The sequence below is a fragment of the Ixodes scapularis genome, unplaced genomic scaffold, assembly GCF_016920785.2.
Source record: "Ixodes scapularis isolate PalLabHiFi unplaced genomic scaffold, ASM1692078v2 PGA_scaffold3__209_contigs__length_174095766, whole genome shotgun sequence".
NCBI lineage: Eukaryota > Metazoa > Arthropoda > Arachnida > Ixodida > Ixodidae > Ixodes > Ixodes scapularis.
This window is the reverse complement of record NW_024609868.1, coordinates 65,551,329-65,557,263: the sequence shown is the minus strand read 5'-3', so window position 1 is coordinate 65,557,263 and position 5,935 is coordinate 65,551,329.

The following is a 5,935-nucleotide window of genomic DNA, read 5'->3' as shown; positions in this document are numbered from 1 at the left end:
TGGCGGTTTTCTCGGAGGCGATGCCGGCGGATCGTATGAGAACGGGTTATCGTCATCGTCCTCAACATCTAGCAGCATATCCTCATCGTTGCTCGATTCAGACGAGCCTGATGAGTCCATTTTTATCCGCGGCACGAACACAAAACAGTGACTGCTATGTTGCGCTTTTTGCACTCCCAGGAGACTTGGAAGAGGGAAGTGACGTCAACGACAGAGCAAATGCAGATTGGATGTTGACAGAAGAAAACGAAATCAACACCCAATCTGCGTTTGCTGTGTCGTTGACGTCACTTCCCTCTCCCTAGTCTCCTGGGAGTGCAAAAAGCGCAGCATAGCCCCCCTGCTGCCAGGCTGGCCAGGCTCAAACTGCACACGTGCGAGTGTTTATACCATAAACACTCGCACACCGGCCAGTCGAGTGGCAAGTTAGTTTCGCGGACCAGTCGAGTGGTAAGTTAGTTTCGGTATCGGTTTCAGCGTATTTTAAAGATTATAAATTATGTAAACAGTTTTTTCATGATTTAACCGCTGCTATAGGCTAAATTTTGTGGGGATTCCTCTGGTCTCCCTTCCCCGATGGCTGTGATAACGGCCGCGGGTCGGAACGCTCGGCCTTTTTCGCCGTGAGCTCCGACCTGTTCGTGAGGCGGAGGGCCGCCTGGCTTGGGGGGCCCTCCTCTCACTCTCTCCCGGGGGGACCCCTTTCCGTCCCCCCGCTCGGATACGAATCACTGCCGACAGGCGAGGAGGTTTCGCCTCCTGTTTTCCCGCTTTCGGGAAAGGGACTCGTCCGGGTGACCGCGAAAGAGACAGGACGTGTGTCGGCGACTTCTCCGATGCTTCCCCGGTCTTGGCTCTCCGGAACCCCGCGTCTGGCCAGGTAAGGACCTTTTCTTACCTTGCCGGCGCGGGGGACATTTTGGATGGGGACATTGTAGTTCATTTTAAGAGTGTTCTAATAAATGCTCTTGGACTCTGTCCTTACTCTGGTACGTGTGTCTTCTCTTCCGCTATATTCGAGAGAGTGAGACAAGGTAGTCGATCATTGGCACCGACGGAGGTAATTAATCGAACCGACCCGCGGTAATGTAGCCCTAAACGTCGTCTATATTACTGCGGAGATGTGGGGACCGCGCGCTACTAGGTTTGACGTCTCCTTTGAGATATCGTTGCTGTTGAGACAACCCTTTGGTTACTCTATCGGTACCTGTGTTAGTAGCAAATCCCACAATTTTTAGTACCCTTTCCGAAAATATGTTTTGATAAAAACGCTCGAATTGACGGCGGAGCTGCCCTTTAACCAGCACGCTCCATTTCCACGAGACTTTGAAGCTTGTTATCGTAACTTTCTCTTTCACTCTTTCAACGTGTCTGGGCGCGCTTTCTTTCTCTCCGAACCCGCGCCTCGCGCCTCGAGATGCGCTGGATTTCCGTCATGGATTTCCGTCATCACCACACCACCTGATGTGCCAAGTGGGGAATGACTGCCGAAAGCCGGGACATCAATGGTTTCAAAGTTCCAATGCACGTGCGGTACGCTCTTTCGGTCTTCTCTTGCTTAAGTTTCTGATTAGATGTTTGCAACAAAACCTAGCTGTCGCAGTGGTAGTGAGTATTAATTGTTTGATTTTGGCAATGGCTACGATGGTTTCCAATCACAAAACCAAATCCTATCATTGTTCAGGATTGCTCTTCACTCGCCGCGAGAAATATGTCATTTTCAAATTACTGGAGACTTCTGTGTCATATCAAGATCGAGCACATATCTTCACTTTAAAAGATGGGAAACTTTTTGCTGTAAGCTGTTTTTTTTTTTTTTTTTTTTTTTTTTTGGGGGGGGGGGGGGGCATTGTTGTCAGCGATTCACGCGTCTGTTCGCGAGGAGTGAAAATCAGCCTAAATATTTTTCGATTAACTGAGGATGAGCGATGGAGCGATCCGCTCCGGTTTCCCGTTTCGTTTAGCAGTGACGCACTCCTAAATTTAAGTGATAATATTGAAAACGAATGCAGGTTCTCGATGAAGACTGAATACCAAAGGGCTGACCTATTTTTCTTGACCTCAATGCTTAGTTTCCTTTAGTTGCAAGACACCGTCGTCGCTCTTTACTTGTATGCTTACTTATATAATCAAATTCGAAATGATTGTCAATTTAGCGTGGAGGCATTTAAGTCGAGGAGAAGAAAAATAGAGGAGACACGAGTTTTTAGTGTCACAGTGTTGAACTATAAGTACCGTTTTTTGAAAGGAGGCGCAGAAACTTCTCGCGGTTTTCATATGACCCTATCATGCACGTAATGGCCAATCAAGCAATTCAACCTTTTTTTGTAGGCTCCACGCCTGTGGCTGGGCGGTGTAAGGCTTGTGAGTATACGCCAAGAAGCTCGAAAAGGATCACGAACCTAGAGATTTTATGCAAATTTAGCGAAGTGTTTTTGCAATGACGCATATCATCACCTCGACGCACGTAACCTTAACGTTTTATCCTGATTTGTTGTTCATTTCTTTGATTCTTGTGTGCAAAATAGTGAGAAATTTCGTCTGTATTTTCTACTGTCTTTTGAATAAAAATGAACGCAAAAGGACAAGCATTGCATATTTTTTGTGTATGTGTCACTTTCGTTGCTTTGCTAGGTTTCTGCTGCTTTGCTGCTGGTCTCGCTTTTCAGTGCTGGCTTGTGTGCGTTTCAACGCACATTAACCAGCATTGAAATGCGAAAACAAGCCGCAAAGCAGCAGAAGCCTAGCAAAGCCACGCGCAAACCGGGCAAAAAAATAAAAAAAAAGCTACATCAGTCAGTCAGATGGACCAAAACCTTTTTAAAACAGGGCGGGCGCTCCTAGGAGGAGTGCCTCTGGTACCGTAGATAAAATAAAAAAATAGTCACTTCTGATGTGCACTGTTGAGGTTGTTCAGGCGTTCCATTCTAGGCAGGGTGTTTCGCGGGGCGGCAAAGTTCCATGTCACTAGGCGGCGTTTTGTTGCGTCCGTCGAATGCGTGCGGTTGTTACGGTCACCGTCGTCACCGCTGCCCTCCTCGGCCTCTTCTCCGTAGCCAAAGGCCTGTTCTACACCGCACTGCAACGCGCTTTGCCCTTTCTGGTCGATGCTACTGCATTGTCCCAAGATGTGTTCGACAGTCTCCTCGTCGCCGCCACAGAGCCCGCAGTTTGGGTCTTCTCCATAGAGCTCAAATCTGCGTCTCTGGGTCAGTAGGGAGCCTGGAACAGCAGCGCGCTGGCTCGGTCTCCCCGGTAGTGTGGATAGGGTGGTGGTTCTTTCTTGTGTTTCCTGTACAGTTGGAGGTTCTGTTTCTTCTGCATTGTCCTTCTCCAGTCCTCTATTCCGGCCCGTGTCACCTCTGTCCGTACTGTCCTCGCCCACTCCCGTTCCTTCGTCGCCAGATGCCTTATTGTGCCCCCACCGTACTTAGAATCTATGGCCTTTATTCTCTTCATCCAGCCTGTCTTGAACCCTTGATATCGGATGTGGTAGTACATCCTTCTGGCGTAGCTCTCCTTGGGAAGGAACTTTAGTCTGCCTTATATTTTTTTTTTAAATCTAGGTGGCGCAAGCTACCGCCCATCCATCCAAACACAATGGCGCTGCCGTGCAGTTTCGGTTTTGGTTTCGCTGTGCCGCCATATTTATTTTAGTACAGCCACCAGATACCAGGGGATTCAAATGGCGCTGCGGCCTCCAGGGTTTTCCAATTTGCGTTCCATGGGCGGTATAGGAAGTTGCACTATAGAGATCAGTGGTTGTACTCCCCTGTTTTGACAACTAGACACGTGACCTTACCAAATCCTGAGGCTTTTACTCAAAACTAAGACAAGATTTGTATTTTGATCGCTGTAGAAAACATGATACACTATTTTTTGGATACTGTTAGCCGCAGAGATCAGGGAGGCTCAAGTGAGGGTGGGTGCAACTGCTAGATCGGGGATCACGGGACATGGACGCCATTTAATTGCTAAATTTTGCTGGGAGTCTATGGGGCAAAGGGTCGTTTTATTTCCTAACTCAGGGCATAAGAGCTCATTAAGGTGCTTGAATAATTTACACAAGGTATAAATGATTACTTTTCCATAGCCACCGGGTTTGTTGCGATAGGTTAAGTATTTTTTTAACGCGAAAAATGGTAAATTCCGCCATCTTGGACGTTGCTGCTTGTCTGGCAACCCTGCTTTCTCCTCTCGACGTTTGCAATTCCCGGAGCGAGGAGGAAGCGAGAGAGGCTGCGACAAGGCGTTCGTTGCTCGCAATGGGAGGCGAGAGGAGGAAAGGCGCATGGAGCAACAGAGTTGCAACAGAGCGGGCGTCTGCTCTCGTGCAGGCAACATTGGGGCATATCCTTTCCCGAATCCTCTCCCTCAGGCGCCGCCATTAAATTGCAAACGCTCTCCAGGTTTTGAGTTGCACCCTGCAGCGCAAGTGAAGCCACCGGACTTCACTTTGGCGCGGCGTCAATTCTTGACCGGTATCCAAGCGTGCGAAGGCACAAAGATGCATCACTCGGCGTGCCAAGGAAGCTTTGATCACGCCGCGACACCGGCGACACATTTTCGACGAGTTGTACCTTTCAATACGGCTTCACGCACATTGCACTCGCTAAACACATTCACACGGCGTCGGTTCTTGGTCGGTATCCAAGCGCGCGAAGGCACAGAGACACGGCACTTCGGCGTGCCAAGGAAGCTTTGAACACGCCGCCAGCCCTTCCTTTCGACGCGTTGTGCCTTTTTCCTGCGACACTGCACTTTCGTAAAATTTTTCACGTGGTCACAACGGCAAGCCTCAACAATACACAGAGTCTCAAAAAACTTCCTCGGCGAATGACGACGAACGAGTGGGAAACGTGTCTACAGCACGCTGGAAAACCGCAGCAAAAGGCTAGCAAAACGGGAAATCGTATCCCAGCGGGGTTGCGTCCGGTGGCTTCACTTGCAGGAGCGGCAAGCGCGATCCAGCAATTGTCATTGAGATCAGTGGTTACACCCACCCTCACTAGAGCCTCCCTATACACCTTTCCAAAAAACGCTCCTAGGCCGCCGCCATGTTGCTGATGCTGATGCGACTAGTGCGACTCTCGCGCCCTCTATCAGCTAGAACTTTTCTGCCACTCTCTGGGACTGTGAAGACCCGCTCAGCGCGGATCTTTACCTACGTTTTGCGGTTTTGCATTCGACGTTTTCTTGCACCTCTTGAAAGTTTCCACTTAATTTTTTTTATGCGTGCTGCGTACCCTTTTTGTGTTATCTTCCATTGTGAGAAATAAGGCTGGTAAGTGCCTGCCATTCAAGCTTTTCTGCTCGAAATTCACGGGAAACGAAGGAGGTGAAGGACGTCGAACGACCCTCGACGCGATTTTGCGAACATTGTTCTCCCCCCTCCCAGAGATAATCCGCGTAGAATCCTCAGTCATCTCCAAAAATAGTTGTCCGGGTTGGGGTGAGAAACGGGTCAGTCGCGTTTGTTTCTTTGCCTTGGTGCAGTTGTGAAAAAAAGCTCTCCCCAAAACGTGCCCCAAAACGAAGTCATCTCGGATTCCGTCTGAACGCCAAGATGTGACTGTCGTCGACTGTGACTGTGTTATTTGAGATATTTCTCAAATAAATTCTTTTCGGATAACGCTGCATCGTGTGGTACGTACGATATATTGTCATGTCCTGTCCATCGGTAAACACGTTAATTGTGAGCGTGAAAAATGCATGCCTTTCGGCCCTCTTCTGTTGCAATTTATTTTTGACAGCAAAGCGCTTTGTCGTTTAACATGCGGCGAATCCCGCGGGACCTTCAAAACTTATTGCAAGAAAAAAAAATAACTAGAGCTATACATTCCAGTCGCATTCGTTCTGTCGCGCCCGTACCCAACAAAAGTAGATTAGAGGTTTTTTTTTTTTTTTTTTTTTTTGCTTTTTTGTTCTTTTAAAT